This window comes from Lithobates pipiens, unplaced genomic scaffold (assembly GCF_037356315.1).
Source record: "Lithobates pipiens isolate NorthernLeopardFrog02 unplaced genomic scaffold, aLitPip1_a1.2 Scaffold_8, whole genome shotgun sequence".
Lineage (NCBI taxonomy): Eukaryota > Metazoa > Chordata > Amphibia > Anura > Ranidae > Lithobates > Lithobates pipiens.
In genome coordinates this window covers 532,812,259-532,826,472 of record NW_027507903.1, presented here as the reverse complement: position 1 = coordinate 532,826,472, position 14,214 = coordinate 532,812,259, and the positions used below count along the sequence as shown (strand labels likewise).

The 14,214-nt window shown below is 41.4% G+C and overlaps 16 non-coding genes across 16 annotated transcripts; all 16 read left to right on the top strand.

The window, feature by feature from the left end:
• Positions 1 to 217: 217 nt before the first annotated feature.
• On the top strand, positions 218 to 290 carry TRNAR-CCU (transfer RNA arginine (anticodon CCU)). Its single transcript has one exon. It is a non-coding gene; the product is annotated as a tRNA-Arg (tRNA).
• Positions 291 to 1,373: 1,083 nt separating this feature from the next.
• Positions 1,374 to 1,466, top strand: TRNAI-UAU (transfer RNA isoleucine (anticodon UAU)). The gene is given in 2 exon segments: positions 1,374 to 1,411; positions 1,431 to 1,466. It is a non-coding gene; the product is annotated as a tRNA-Ile (tRNA).
• Positions 1,467 to 1,883: 417 nt separating this feature from the next.
• TRNAR-CCU (transfer RNA arginine (anticodon CCU)) lies at positions 1,884 to 1,956 on the top strand. Its single transcript has one exon. It is a non-coding gene; the product is annotated as a tRNA-Arg (tRNA).
• A 1,594-nt stretch (positions 1,957 to 3,550) lies between these two features.
• On the top strand, positions 3,551 to 3,623 carry TRNAR-CCU (transfer RNA arginine (anticodon CCU)). The gene has a single exon. It is a non-coding gene; the product is annotated as a tRNA-Arg (tRNA).
• Positions 3,624 to 4,707: 1,084 nt separating this feature from the next.
• Positions 4,708 to 4,800, top strand: TRNAI-UAU (transfer RNA isoleucine (anticodon UAU)). Its single transcript is given in 2 exon segments — positions 4,708 to 4,745; positions 4,765 to 4,800. It is a non-coding gene; the product is annotated as a tRNA-Ile (tRNA).
• A 417-nt stretch (positions 4,801 to 5,217) lies between these two features.
• Positions 5,218 to 5,290, top strand: TRNAR-CCU (transfer RNA arginine (anticodon CCU)). The gene has a single exon. It is a non-coding gene; the product is annotated as a tRNA-Arg (tRNA).
• A 1,083-nt stretch (positions 5,291 to 6,373) lies between these two features.
• On the top strand, positions 6,374 to 6,466 carry TRNAI-UAU (transfer RNA isoleucine (anticodon UAU)). The gene is given in 2 exon segments: positions 6,374 to 6,411; positions 6,431 to 6,466. It is a non-coding gene; the product is annotated as a tRNA-Ile (tRNA).
• Positions 6,467 to 6,883: 417 nt separating this feature from the next.
• Positions 6,884 to 6,956, top strand: TRNAR-CCU (transfer RNA arginine (anticodon CCU)). Its single transcript has one exon. It is a non-coding gene; the product is annotated as a tRNA-Arg (tRNA).
• A 1,084-nt stretch (positions 6,957 to 8,040) lies between these two features.
• TRNAI-UAU (transfer RNA isoleucine (anticodon UAU)) lies at positions 8,041 to 8,133 on the top strand. The gene is given in 2 exon segments: positions 8,041 to 8,078; positions 8,098 to 8,133. It is a non-coding gene; the product is annotated as a tRNA-Ile (tRNA).
• Positions 8,134 to 8,550: 417 nt separating this feature from the next.
• Positions 8,551 to 8,623, top strand: TRNAR-CCU (transfer RNA arginine (anticodon CCU)). Its single transcript has one exon. It is a non-coding gene; the product is annotated as a tRNA-Arg (tRNA).
• A 1,069-nt stretch (positions 8,624 to 9,692) lies between these two features.
• On the top strand, positions 9,693 to 9,785 carry TRNAI-UAU (transfer RNA isoleucine (anticodon UAU)). The gene is given in 2 exon segments: positions 9,693 to 9,730; positions 9,750 to 9,785. It is a non-coding gene; the product is annotated as a tRNA-Ile (tRNA).
• A 417-nt stretch (positions 9,786 to 10,202) lies between these two features.
• TRNAR-CCU (transfer RNA arginine (anticodon CCU)) lies at positions 10,203 to 10,275 on the top strand. The gene has a single exon. It is a non-coding gene; the product is annotated as a tRNA-Arg (tRNA).
• Positions 10,276 to 11,359: 1,084 nt separating this feature from the next.
• Positions 11,360 to 11,452, top strand: TRNAI-UAU (transfer RNA isoleucine (anticodon UAU)). Its single transcript is given in 2 exon segments — positions 11,360 to 11,397; positions 11,417 to 11,452. It is a non-coding gene; the product is annotated as a tRNA-Ile (tRNA).
• Positions 11,453 to 11,869: 417 nt separating this feature from the next.
• Positions 11,870 to 11,942, top strand: TRNAR-CCU (transfer RNA arginine (anticodon CCU)). The gene has a single exon. It is a non-coding gene; the product is annotated as a tRNA-Arg (tRNA).
• A 1,084-nt stretch (positions 11,943 to 13,026) lies between these two features.
• Positions 13,027 to 13,119, top strand: TRNAI-UAU (transfer RNA isoleucine (anticodon UAU)). The gene is given in 2 exon segments: positions 13,027 to 13,064; positions 13,084 to 13,119. It is a non-coding gene; the product is annotated as a tRNA-Ile (tRNA).
• A 417-nt stretch (positions 13,120 to 13,536) lies between these two features.
• TRNAR-CCU (transfer RNA arginine (anticodon CCU)) lies at positions 13,537 to 13,609 on the top strand. The gene has a single exon. It is a non-coding gene; the product is annotated as a tRNA-Arg (tRNA).
• The last annotated feature ends 605 nt before the right edge of the window (positions 13,610 to 14,214 follow it).

Below are 14,214 nucleotides of genomic sequence, written 5' to 3'. Positions count from 1 at the left end.
GCCTTCTACTTGATGAAAAGAGGTGTGGAGAGCTGCGACATGGCTTTTCTCTTTCAGAAAACTCATTCTTCTGACTTTGTAGCTCAAACCGCTTGCAATTCTGTAGCAAGTTTACAAGGGAAAATAAAAACAAAGATTTTGCCACCCTTACCTTGTAAAGTAAGAGAACGGATGCCTTCTGAAAGAAAAAAAAAGTCTTTGCTGTCATTTAGCGAAAGCCCCAGTGGCCTAATGGATAAGGCACTGGCCTCCTAAGCCAGGGATTGTGGGTTCGAGTCCCATCTGGGGTGTTTGAGATCTTGCTTGACTCTTTCAAGTCACATCTAAAGCAAGGCTTTAGAATAAAACCTTTAGGACTTCCCTTTCCTGTTGCCTTAATTAATATGCGTGCCTTCTCCTAGTAGAACTCAGATTAGTTCAGCAGCATGCTATCAACTGAATGGAAACTTCTGCAAGATGGCTACAAGTCCTCTTGTCCAAAACCAAATCTCCTGCAATGTTTCTGCCAAACAATATGTTCAACTCCCCACAAAGGAAACGCTGCTTTTATTAGGAAAGAGCTTTGCATTTTCTCCGACATTCTCCAGACATCCCATTGTGGCATGCAAATCCGGTGGCCTAAAATCTTCAAGCAAAAAAGCCACCCTGACAAGTATCGTTGGTAAGCTTAATTTGCAGGAAGGCATTTTATGTCCTTTTTGTGCCAGTTTCAGAAATGTTTTTCCTGATGTATCAACATGTATACGAATAGCAATCAGAATCGCTCCTTAGAGGTGTGCTTCCTTTGCTTCATATGACATGGTGTTGTTGCATTTGTTGAGATTCACACTGATAGCCACTGCTTTGGGACACATTCAGAAGTCTTCTTGCCGCAAGCAGTCAGAAATAGAATCTGACGTGGATCGGCAGATTTTCTGAAAAATAGAGCATCAAAATGCTCAACACAGTTGCTGGATAGTGGCATTTCAAATGTATTAACAACTCTTGTGTTTTATCTGGGTTTACCCACAAACGGACCTTGATCCAAAGGTACTTGGTATTACCTGCCACTTCTTGCTTTACAGTGGATATTTAGTAACTTTTCAAACATGCATGAATATATCCCTAACACGTCACGATAGCAGTTGCAATATCATTTTTTCTTTCAAAAAAGTTCTACTTTTATTTTTTAAATACTGTCCTTGAGCTCCAGTCAAGTGGATTTGGCGGTGTTTTTTTTTTTTCTAGGAGTACTTATATGCTACCATTTCTTGCTATGAGAGAAAAAATATTCTCTTTTGTCTGGGATAAGCACGATTTTAGGTTTCGGATCACTTGAAGGCCTATTTGAAACCAAGGAGACATGGGTGATGGATTTCCGTGATGGCTTCTGTGCTCCAGTGGCGCAATCGGTCAGCGCGCGGTACTTATATGGCAGTATCTGTTGAGCAATGCCGAGGTTGTGAGTTCGAGCCTCACCTGGAGCATGCAGTTTCTTGCTTTTTGCCTTTATTCATGGAAAATGTAATCTGCACTTGCACCCTATGGCCTGACAACTTTACAACAGGGCAATAAGCGCCCAAAGAAACTCAAGGTTCTTTCCTCAAGGGTGCTTGAATGAGCTGTCTTTCTGTTACACTGACCACATTCTTTAAATTGTGGACCAGAACAGATAAAGAAAATGTGCGCCTTCTACTTGATGAAAAGAGGTGTGGAGAGCTGCGACATGGCTTTTCTCTTTCAGAAAACTCATTCTTCTGACTTTGTAGCTCAAACCGCTTGCAATTCTGTAGCAAGTTTACAAGGGAAAATAAAAACAAAGATTTTGCCACCCTTACCTTGTAAAGTAAGAGAACGGATGCCTTCTGAAAGAAAAAAAAAGTCTTTGCTGTCATTTAGCGAAAGCCCCAGTGGCCTAATGGATAAGGCACTGGCCTCCTAAGCCAGGGATTGTGGGTTCGAGTCCCATCTGGGGTGTTTGAGATCTTGCTTGACTCTTTCAAGTCACATCTAAAGCAAGGCTTTAGAATAAAACCTTTAGGACTTCCCTTTCCTGTTGCCTTAATTAATATGTGTGCCTTCTCCTAGTAGAACTCAAATTAGTTCAGCAGCATGCTATCAACTGAATGGAAACTTCTGCAAGATGGCTACAAGTCCTCTTGTCCAAAACCAAATCTCCTGCAATGTTTCTGCCAAACAATATGTTCAACTCCCCACAAAGGAAATGCTGCTTTTATTAGGAAAGAGCTTTGCATTTTCTCCGACATTCTCCAGACATCCCATTGTGGCATGCAAATCCGGTGGCCTAAAATCTTCAAGCAAAAAAGCCACCCTGACAAGTATCGTTGGTCAGCTTAATTTGCAGGAAGCCATTTTATGTCCTTGTTGTGCCAGTTTCAGAAATGTTTTTCCTGATGTATCAACATGTATACGAATAGCAATCAGAATCGCTCCTTAGAGGTGTGCTTCCTTTGCTTCATATGACATGGTGTTGTTGCATTTGTTGAGATTCACACTGATAGCCACTGCTTTGGGACACATTCAGAAGTCTTCTTGCCGCAAGCAGTCAGAAATAGAATCTGACGTGGATCGGCAGATTTTCTGAAAAATAGAGCATCGAAATGCTCAACACAGTTGCTGGATAGTGGCATTTCAAATGTATTAACAACTCTTGTGTTTTATCTGGGTTTATCCACAAACGGACCTTGATCCAAAGGTACTTGGTATTACCTGCCACTTCTTGCTTTACAGTGGATATTTAGTAACTTTTCAAACATGCATGAATATATCCCTAACACGTCACGATAGCAGTTGCAATATCATTTTTTCTTTCAAAAAAGTTCTACTTTTATTTTTTAAATACTGTCCTTGAGCTCCAGTCAAGTGGATTTGGCGGTGTTTTTTTTTTTTCTAGGAGTACTTATATGCTACCATTTCTTGCTATGAGAGAAAAAAATATTCTCTTTTGTCTGGGATAAGCACGATTTTAGGTTTCGGATCACTTGAAGGCCTATTTGAAACCAAGGAGACATGGGTGATGGATTTCCCTGATGGCTTCTGTGCTCCAGTGGTGCAATCGGTCAGCGCGCGGTACTTATATGGCAGTATCTGTTGAGCAATGCCGAGGTTGTGAGTTCGAGCCTCACCTGGAGCATGCAGTTTCTTGCTTTTTGCCTTTATTCATGGAAAATGTAATCTGCACTTGCACCCTATGGCCTGAGAACTTTACAACAGGGCAATAAGCGCCCAAAGAAACTCAAGGTTCTTTCCTCAAGGGTGCTTGAATGAGCTGTCTTTCTGTTACACTGACCACATTCTTTAAATTGTGGACCAGAACAGATAAAGAAAATGTGCGCCTTCTACTTGATGAAAAGAGGTGTGGAGAGCTGCGACATGGCTTTTCTCTTTCAGAAAACTCATTCTTCTGACTTTGTAGCTCAAACCGCTTGCAATTCTGTAGCAAGTTTACAAGGGAAAATAAAAACAAAGATTTTGCCACCCTTACCTTGTAAAGTAAGAGAACGGATGCCTTCTGAAAGAAAAAAAAAGTCTTTGCTGTCATTTAGCGAAAGCCCCAGTGGCCTAATGGATAAGGCACTGGCCTCCTAAGCCAGGGATTGTGGGTTCGAGTCCCATCTGGGGTGTTTGAGATCTTGCTTGACTCTTTCAAGTCACATCTAAAGCAAGGCTTTAGAATAAAACCTTTAGGACTTCCCTTTCCTGTTGCCTTAATTAATATGCATGCCTTCTCCTAGTAGAACTCAGATTAGTTCAGCAGCATGCTATCAACTGAATGGAAACTTCTGCAAGATGGCTACAAGTCCTCTTGTCCAAAACCAAATCTCCTGCAATGTTTCTGCCAAACAATATGTTCAACTCCCCACAAAGGAAACGCTGCTTTTATTAGGAAAGAGCTTTGCATTTTCTCCGACATTCTCCAGACATCCCATTGTGGCATGCAAATCCGGTGTCCTAAAATCTTCAAGCAAAAAAGCCACCCTGACAAGTATCGTTGGTCAGCTTAATTTGCAGGAAGGCATTTTATGTCCTTGTTGTGCCAGTTTCAGAAATGTTTTTCCTGATGTATCAACATGTATACGAATAGCAATCAGAATCGCTCCTTAGAGGTGTGCTTCCTTTGCTTCATATGACATGGTGTTGTTGCATTTGTTGAGATTCACACTGATAGCCACTGCTTTGGGACACATTCAGAAGTCTTCTTGCCGCAAGCAGTCAGAAATAGAATCTGACGTGGATCGGCAGATTTTCTGAAAAATAGAGCATCGAAATGCTCAACACAGTTGCTGGATAGTGGCATTTCAAATGTATTAACAACTCTTGTGTTTTATCTGGGTTTACCCACAAACGGACCTTGATCCAAAGGTACTTGGTATTACCTGCCACTTCTTGCTTTACAGTGGATATTTAGTAACTTTTCAAACATGCATGAATATATCCCTAACACGTCACGATAGCAGTTGCAATATCATTTTTTCTTTCAAAAAAGTTCTACTTTTATTTTTTAAATACTGTCCTTGAGCTCCAGTCAAGTGGATTTGGCGGTGTTTTTTTTTTTTCTAGGAGTACTTATATGCTACCATTTCTTGCTATGAGAGAAAAAAATATTCTCTTTTGTCTGGGATAAGCACGATTTTAGGTTTCGGATCACTTGAAGGCCTATTTGAAACCAAGGAGACATGGGTGATGGATTTCCTTGATGGCTTCTGTGCTCCAGTGGCGCAATCGGTCAGCGCGCGGTACTTATATGGCAGTATCTGTTGAGCAATGCCGAGGTTGTGAGTTCGAGCCTCACCTGGAGCATGCAGTTTCTTGCTTTTTGCCTTTATTCATGGAAAATGTAATCTGCACTTGCACCCTATGGCCTGAGAACTTTACAACAGGGCAATAAGCGCCCAAAGAAACTCAAGGTTCTTTCCTCAAGGGTGCTTGAATGAGCTGTCTTTCTGTTACACTGACCACATTCTTTAAATTGTGGACCAGAACAGATAAAGAAAATGTGCGCCTTCTACTTGATGAAAAGAGGTGTGGAGAGCTGCGACATGGCTTTTCTCTTTCAGAAAACTCATTCTTCTGACTTTGTAGCTCAAACCGCTTGCAATTCTGTAGCAAGTTTACAAGGGAAAATAAAAACAAAGATTTTGCCACCCTTACCTTGTAAAGTAAGAGAACGGATGCCTTCTGAAAGAAAAAAAAAGTCTTTGCTGTCATCTAGCGAAAGCCCCAGTGGCCTAATGGATAAGGCACTGGCCTCCTAAGCCAGGGATTGTGGGTTCGAGTCCCATCTCGGGTGTTTGAGATCTTGCTTGACTCTTTCAAGTCACATCTAAAGCAAGGCTTTAGAATAAAACCTTTAGGACTTCCCTTTCCTGTTGCCTTAATTAATATGCGTGCCTTCTCCTAGTAGAACTCAGATTAGTTCAGCAGCATGCTATCAACTGAATGGAAACTTCTGCAAGATGGCTACAAGTCCTCTTGTCCAAAACCAAATCTCCTGCAATGTTTCTGCCAAACAATATGTTCAACTCCCCACAAAGGAAACGCTGCTTTTATTAGGAAAGAGCTTTGCATTTTCTCCGACATTCTCCAGACATCCCATTGTGGCATGCAAATCCGGTGGCCTAAAATCTTCAAGCAAAAAAGCCACCCTGACAAGTATCGTTGGTAAGCTTAATTTGCAGGAAGGCATTTTATGTCCTTTTTGTGCCAGTTTCAGAAATGTTTTTCCTGATGTATCAACATGTATACGAATAGCAATCAGAATCGCTCCTTAGAGGTGTGCTTCCTTTGCTTCATATGACATGGTGTTGTTGCATTTGTTGAGATTCACACTGATAGCCACTGCTTTGGGACACATTCAGAAGTCTTCTTGCCGCAAGCAGTCAGAAATAGAATCTGACGTGGATCGGCAGATTTTCTGAAAAATAGAGCATCAAAATGCTCAACACAGTTGCTGGATAGTGGCATTTCAAATGTATTAACAACTCTTGTGTTTTATCTGGGTTTACCCACAAACGGACCTTGATCCAAAGGTACTTGGTATTACCTGCCACTTCTTGCTTTACAGTGGATATTTAGTAACTTTTCAAACATGCATGAATATATCCCTAACACGTCACGATAGCAGTTGCAATATCATTTTTTCTTTCAAAAAAGTTCTACTTTTATTTTTTAAATACTGTCCTTGAGCTCCAGTCAAGTGGATTTGGCGGTGTTTTTTTTTTTTCTAGGAGTACTTATATGCTACCATTTCTTGCTATGAGAGAAAAAATATTCTCTTTTGTCTGGGATAAGCACGATTTTAGGTTTCGGATCACTTGAAGGCCTATTTGAAACCAAGGAGACATGGGTGATGGATTTCCGTGATGGCTTCTGTGCTCCAGTGGCGCAATCGGTCAGCGCGCGGTACTTATATGGCAGTATCTGTTGAGCAATGCCGAGGTTGTGAGTTCGAGCCTCACCTGGAGCATGCAGTTTCTTGCTTTTTGCCTTTATTCATGGAAAATGTAATCTGCACTTGCACCCTATGGCCTGAGAACTTTACAACAGGGCAATAAGCGCCCAAAGAAACTCAAGGTTCTTTCCTCAAGGGTGCTTGAATGAGCTGTCTTTCTGTTACACTGACCACATTCTTTAAATTGTGGACCAGAACAGATAAAGAAAATGTGCGCCTTCTACTTGATGAAAAGAGGTGTGGAGAGCTGCGACATGGCTTTTCTCTTTCAGAAAACTCATTCTTCTGACTTTGTAGCTCAAACCGCTTGCAATTCTGTAGCAAGTTTACAAGGGAAAATAAAAACAAAGATTTTGCCACCCTTACCTTGTAAAGTAAGAGAACGGATGCCTTCTGAAAGAAAAAAAAAGTCTTTGCTGTCATTTAGCGAAAGCCCCAGTGGCCTAATGGATAAGGCACTGGCCTCCTAAGCCAGGGATTGTGGGTTCGAGTCCCATCTGGGGTGTTTGAGATCTTGCTTGACTCTTTCAAGTCACATCTAAAGCAAGGCTTTAGAATAAAACCTTTAGGACTTCCCTTTCCTGTTGCCTTAATTAATATGTGTGCCTTCTCCTAGTAGAACTCAAATTAGTTCAGCAGCATGCTATCAACTGAATGGAAACTTCTGCAAGATGGCTACAAGTCCTCTTGTCCAAAACCAAATCTCCTGCAATGTTTCTGCCAAACAATATGTTCAACTCCCCACAAAGGAAATGCTGCTTTTATTAGGAAAGAGCTTTGCATTTTCTCCGACATTCTCCAGACATCCCATTGTGGCATGCAAATCCGGTGGCCTAAAATCTTCAAGCAAAAAAGCCACCCTGACAAGTATCGTTGGTCAGCTTAATTTGCAGGAAGCCATTTTATGTCCTTGTTGTGCCAGTTTCAGAAATGTTTTTCCTGATGTATCAACATGTATACGAATAGCAATCAGAATCGCTCCTTAGAGGTGTGCTTCCTTTGCTTCATATGACATGGTGTTGTTGCATTTGTTGAGATTCACACTGATAGCCACTGCTTTGGGACACATTCAGAAGTCTTCTTGCCGCAAGCAGTCAGAAATAGAATCTGACGTGGATCGGCAGATTTTCTGAAAAATAGAGCATCGAAATGCTCAACACAGTTGCTGGATAGTGGCATTTCAAATGTATTAACAACTCTTGTGTTTTATCTGGGTTTATCCACAAACGGACCTTGATCCAAAGGTACTTGGTATTACCTGCCACTTCTTGCTTTACAGTGGATATTTAGTAACTTTTCAAACATGCATGAATATATCCCTAACACGTCACGATAGCAGTTGCAATATCATTTTTTCTTTCAAAAAAGTTCTACTTTTATTTTTTAAATACTGTCCTTGAGCTCCAGTCAAGTGGATTTGGCGGTGTTTTTTTTTTTTCTAGGAGTACTTATATGCTACCATTTCTTGCTATGAGAGAAAAAAATATTCTCTTTTGTCTGGGATAAGCACGATTTTAGGTTTCGGATCACTTGAAGGCCTATTGGAAACCAAGGAGACATGGGTGATGGATTTCCGTGATGGCTTCTGTGCTCCAGTGGCGCAATCGGTCAGCGCGCGGTACTTATATGGCAGTATCTGTTGAGCAATGCCGAGGTTGTGAGTTCGAGCCTCACCTGGAGCATGCAGTTTCTTGCTTTTTGCCTTTATTCATGGAAAATGTAATCTGCACTTGCACCCTATGGCCTGAGAACTTTACAACAGGGCAATAAGCGCCCAAAGAAACTCAAGGTTCTTTCCTCAAGGGTGCTTGAATGAGCTGTCTTTCTGTTACACTGACCACATTCTTTAAATTGTGGACCAGAACAGATAAAGAAAATGTGCGCCTTCTACTTGATGAAAAGAGGTGTGGAGAGCTGCGACATGGCTTTTCTCTTTCAGAAAACTCATTCTTCTGACTTTGTAGCTCAAACCGCTTGCAATTCTGTAGCAAGTTTACAAGGGAAAATAAAAACAAAGATTTTGCCACCCTTACCTTGTAAAGTAAGAGAACGGATGCCTTCTGAAAGAAAAAAAAAGTCTTTGCTGTCATCTAGCGAAAGCCCCAGTGGCCTAATGGATAAGGCACTGGCCTCCTAAGCCAGGGATTGTGGGTTCGAGTCCCATCTGGGGTGTTTGAGATCTTGCTTGACTCTTTCAAGTCACATCTAAAGCAAGGCTTTAGGACTTCCCTTTCCTGTTGCCTTAATTAATATGCGTGCCTTCTCCTAGTAGAACTCAGATTAGTTCAGCAGCATGCTATCAACTGAATGGAAACTTCTGCAAGATGGCTACAAGTCCTCTTGTCCAAAACCAAATCTCCTGCAATGTTTCTGCCAAACAATATGTTCAACTCCCCACAAAGGAAACGCTGCTTTTATTAGGAAAGAGCTTTGCATTTTCTCCGACATTCTCCAGACATCCCATTGTGGCATGCAAATCCGGTGGCCTAAAATCTTCAAGCAAAAAAGCCACCCTGACAAGTATCGTTGGTAAGCTTAATTTGCAGGAAGGCATTTTATGTCCTTTTTGTGCCAGTTTCAGAAATGTTTTTCCTGATGTATCAACATGTATACGAATAGCAATCAGAATCGCTCCTTAGAGGTGTGCTTCCTTTGCTTCATATGACATGGTGTTGTTGCATTTGTTGAGATTCACACTGATAGCCACTGCTTTGGGACACATTCAGAAGTCTTCTTGCCGCAAGCAGTCAGAAATAGAATCTGACGTGGATCGGCAGATTTTCTGAAAAATAGAGCATCAAAATGCTCAACACAGTTGCTGGATAGTGGCATTTCAAATGTATTAACAACTCTTGTGTTTTATCTGGGTTTACCCACAAACGGACCTTGATCCAAAGGTACTTGGTATTACCTGCCACTTCTTGCTTTACAGTGGATATTTAGTAACTTTTCAAACATGCATGAATATATCCCTAACACGTCACGATAGCAGTTGCAATATCATTTTTTCTTTCAAAAAAGTTCTACTTTTATTTTTTAAATACTGTCCTTGAGCTCCAGTCAAGTGGATTTGGCGGTGTTTTTTTTTTTTCTAGGAGTACTTATATGCTACCATTTCTTGCTATGAGAGAAAAAATATTCTCTTTTGTCTGGGATAAGCACGATTTTAGGTTTCGGATCACTTGAAGGCCTATTTGAAACCAAGGAGACATGGGTGATGGATTTCCGTGATGGCTTCTGTGCTCCAGTGGCGCAATCGGTCAGCGTGCGGTACTTATATGGCAGTATCTGTTGAGCAATGCCGAGGTTGTGAGTTCGAGCCTCACCTGGAGCATGCAGTTTCTTGCTTTTTGCCTTTATTCATGGAAAATGTAATCTGCACTTGCACCCTATGGCCTGAGAACTTTACAACAGGGCAATAAGCGCCCAAAGAAACTCAAGGTTCTTTCCTCAAGGGTGCTTGAATGAGCTGTCTTTCTGTTACACTGACCACATTCTTTAAATTGTGGACCAGAACAGATAAAGAAAATGTGCGCCTTCTACTTGATGAAAAGAGGTGTGGAGAGCTGCGACATGGCTTTTCTCTTTCAGAAAACTCATTCTTCTGACTTTGTAGCTCAAACCGCTTGCAATTCTGTAGCAAGTTTACAAGGGAAAATAAAAACAAAGATTTTGCCACCCTTACCTTGTAAAGTAAGAGAACGGATGCCTTCTGAAAGAAAAAAAAAGTCTTTGCTGTCATCTAGCGAAAGCCCCAGTGGCCTAATGGATAAGGCACTGGCCTCCTAAGCCAGGGATTGTGGGTTCGAGTCCCATCTGGGGTGTTTGAGATCTTGCTTGACTCTTTCAAGTCACATCTAAAGCAAGGCTTTAGAATAAAACCTTTAGGACTTCCCTTTCCTGTTGCCTTAATTAATATGTGTGCCTTCTCCTAGTAGAACTCAAATTAGTTCAGCAGCATGCTATCAACTGAATGGAAACTTCTGCAAGATGGCTACAAGTCCTCTTGTCCAAAACCAAATCTCCTGCAATGTTTCTGCCAAACAATATGTTCAACTCCCCACAAAGGAAATGCTGCTTTTATTAGGAAAGAGCTTTGCATTTTCTCCGACATTCTCCAGACATCCCATTGTGGCATGCAAATCCGGTGGCCTAAAATCTTCAAGCAAAAAAGCCACCCTGACAAGTATCGTTGGTCAGCTTAATTTGCAGGAAGCCATTTTATGTCCTTGTTGTGCCAGTTTCAGAAATGTTTTTCCTGATGTATCAACATGTATACGAATAGCAATCAGAATCGCTCCTTAGAGGTGTGCTTCCTTTGCTTCATATGACATGGTGTTGTTGCATTTGTTGAGATTCACACTGATAGCCACTGCTTTGGGACACATTCAGAAGTCTTCTTGCCGCAAGCAGTCAGAAATAGAATCTGACGTGGATCGGCAGATTTTCTGAAAAATAGAGCATCGAAATGCTCAACACAGTTGCTGGATAGTGGCATTTCAAATGTATTAACAACTCTTGTGTTTTATCTGGGTTTATCCACAAACGGACCTTGATCCAAAGGTACTTGGTATTACCTGCCACTTCTTGCTTTACAGTGGATATTTAGTAACTTTTCAAACATGCATGAATATATCCCTAACACGTCACGATAGCAGTTGCAATATCATTTTTTCTTTCAAAAAAGTTCTACTTTTATTTTTTAAATACTGTCCTTGAGCTCCAGTCAAGTGGATTTGGCGGTGTTTTTTTTTTTTCTAGGAGTACTTATATGCTACCATTTCTTGCTATGAGAGAAAAAAATATTCTCTTTTGTCTGGGATAAGCACGATTTTAGGTTTCGGATCACTTGAAGGCCTATTTGAAACCAAGGAGACATGGGTGATGGATTTCCCTGATGGCTTCTGTGCTCCAGTGGCGCAATCGGTCAGCGCGCGGTACTTATATGGCAGTATCTGTTGAGCAATGCCGAGGTTGTGAGTTCGAGCCTCACCTGGAGCATGCAGTTTCTTGCTTTTTGCCTTTATTCATGGAAAATGTAATCTGCACTTGCACCCTATGGCCTGAGAACTTTACAACAGGGCAATAAGCGCCCAAAGAAACTCAAGGTTCTTTCCTCAAGGGTGCTTGAATGAGCTGTCTTTCTGTTACACTGACCACATTCTTTAAATTGTGGACCAGAACAGATAAAGAAAATGTGCGCCTTCTACTTGATGAAAAGAGGTGTGGAGAGCTGCGACATGGCTTTTCTCTTTCAGAAAACTCATTCTTCTGACTTTGTAGCTCAAACCGCTTGCAATTCTGTAGCAAGTTTACAAGGGAAAATAAAAACAAAGATTTTGCCACCCTTACCTTGTAAAGTAAGAGAACGGATGCCTTCTGAAAGAAAAAAAAAGTCTTTGCTGTCATCTAGCGAAAGCCCCAGTGGCCTAATGGATAAGGCACTGGCCTCCTAAGCCAGGGATTGTGGGTTCGAGTCCCATCTGGGGTGTTTGAGATCTTGCTTGACTCTTTCAAGTCACATCTAAAGCAAGGCTTTAGAATAAAACCTTTAGGACTTCCCTTTCCTGTTGCCTTAATTAATATGTGTGCCTTCTCCTAGTAGAACTCAGATTAGTTCAGCAGCATGCTATCAACTGAATGGAAACTTCTGCAAGATGGCTACAAGTCCTCTTGTCCAAAACCAAATCTCCTGCAATGTTTCTGCCAAACAATATGTTCAACTCCCCACAAAGGAAACGCTGCTTTTATTAGGAAAGAGCTTTGCATTTTCTCCGACATTCTCCAGACATCCCATTGTGGCATGCAAATCCGGTGGCCTAAAATCTTCAAGCAAAAAAGCCACCCTGACAAGTATCGTTGGTCAGCTTAATTTGCAGGAAGGCATTTTATGTCCTTTTTGTGCCAGTTTCAGAAATGTTTTTCCTGATGTATCAACATGTATACGAATAGCAATCAGAATCGCTCCTTAGAGGTGTGCTTCCTTTGCTTCATATGACATGGTGTTGTTGCATTTGTTGAGATTCACACTGATAGCCACTGCTTTGGGACACATTCAGAAGTCTTCTTGCCGCAAGCAGTCAGAAATAGAATCTGACGTGGATCGGCAGATTTTCTGAAAAATAGAGCATCGAAATGCTCAACACAGTTGCTGGATAGTGGCATTTCAAATGTATTAACAACTCTTGTGTTTTATCTGGGTTTACCCACAAACGGACCTTGATCCAAAGGTACTTGGTATTACCTGCCACTTCTTGCTTTACAGTGGATATTTAGTAACTTTTCAAACATGCATGAATATATCCCTAACACGTCACGATAGCAGTTGCAATATCATTTTTTCTTTCAAAAAAGTTCTACTTTTATTTTTTAAATACTGTCCTTGAGCTCCAGTCAAGTGGATTTGGCGGTGTTTTTTTTTTTTCTAGGAGTACTTATATGCTACCATTTCTTGCTATGAGAGAAAAAAATATTCTCTTTTGTCTGGGATAAGCACGATTTTAGGTTTCGGATCACTTGAAGGCCTATTTGAAACCAAGGAGACATGGGTGATGGATTTCCTTGATGGCTTCTGTGCTCCAGTGGCGCAATCGGTCAGCGCGCGGTACTTATATGGCAGTATCTGTTGAGCAATGCCGAGGTTGTGAGTTCGAGCCTCACCTGGAGCATGCAGTTTCTTGCTTTTTGCCTTTATTCATGGAAAATGTAATCTGCACTTGCACCCTATGGCCTGAGAACTTTACAACAGGGCAATAAGCGCCCAAAGAAACTCAAGGTTCTTTCCTCAAGGGTGCTTGAATGAGCTGTCTTTCTGTTACACTGACCACATTCTTTAAATTGTGGACCAGAACAGATAAAGAAAATGTGCGCCTTCTACTTGATGAAAAGAGGTGTGGAGAGCTGCGACATGGCTTTTCTCTTTCAGAAAACTCATTCTTCTGACTTTGTAGCTCAAACCGCTTGCAATTCTGTAGCAAGTTTACAAGGGAAAATAAAAACAAAGATTTTGCCACCCTTACCTTGTAAAGTAAGAGAACGGATGCCTTCTGAAAGAAAAAAAAAGTCTTTGCTGTCATCTAGCGAAAGCCCCAGTGGCCTAATGGATAAGGCACTGGCCTCCTAAGCCAGGGATTGTGGGTTCGAGTCCCATCTCGGGTGTTTGAGATCTTGCTTGACTCTTTCAAGTCACATCTAAAGCAAGGCTTTAGAATAAAACCTTTAGGACTTCCCTTTCCTGTTGCCTTAATTAATATGCGTGCCTTCTCCTAGTAGAACTCAGATTAGTTCAGCAGCATGCTATCAACTGAATGGAAACTTCTGCAAGATGGCTACAAGTCCTCTTGTCCAAAACCAAATCTCCTGCAATGTTTCTGCCAAACAATATGTTCAACTCCCCACAAAGGAAACGCTGCTTTTATTAGGAAAGAGCTTTGCATTTTCTCCGACATTCTCCAGACATCCCATTGTGGCATGCAAATCCGGTGGCCTAAAATCTTCAAGCAAAAAAGCCACCCTGACAAGTATCGTTGGTAAGCTTAATTTGCAGGAAGGCATTTTATGTCCTTTTTGTGCCAGTTTCAGAAATGTTTTTCCTGATGTATCAACATGTATACGAATAGCAATCAGAATCGCTCCTTAGAGGTGTGCTTCCTTTGCTTCATATGACATGGTGTTGTTGCATTTGTTGAGATTCACACTGATAGCCACTGCTTTGGGACACATTCAGAAGTCTTCTTGCCGCAAGCAGTCAGAAATAGAATCTG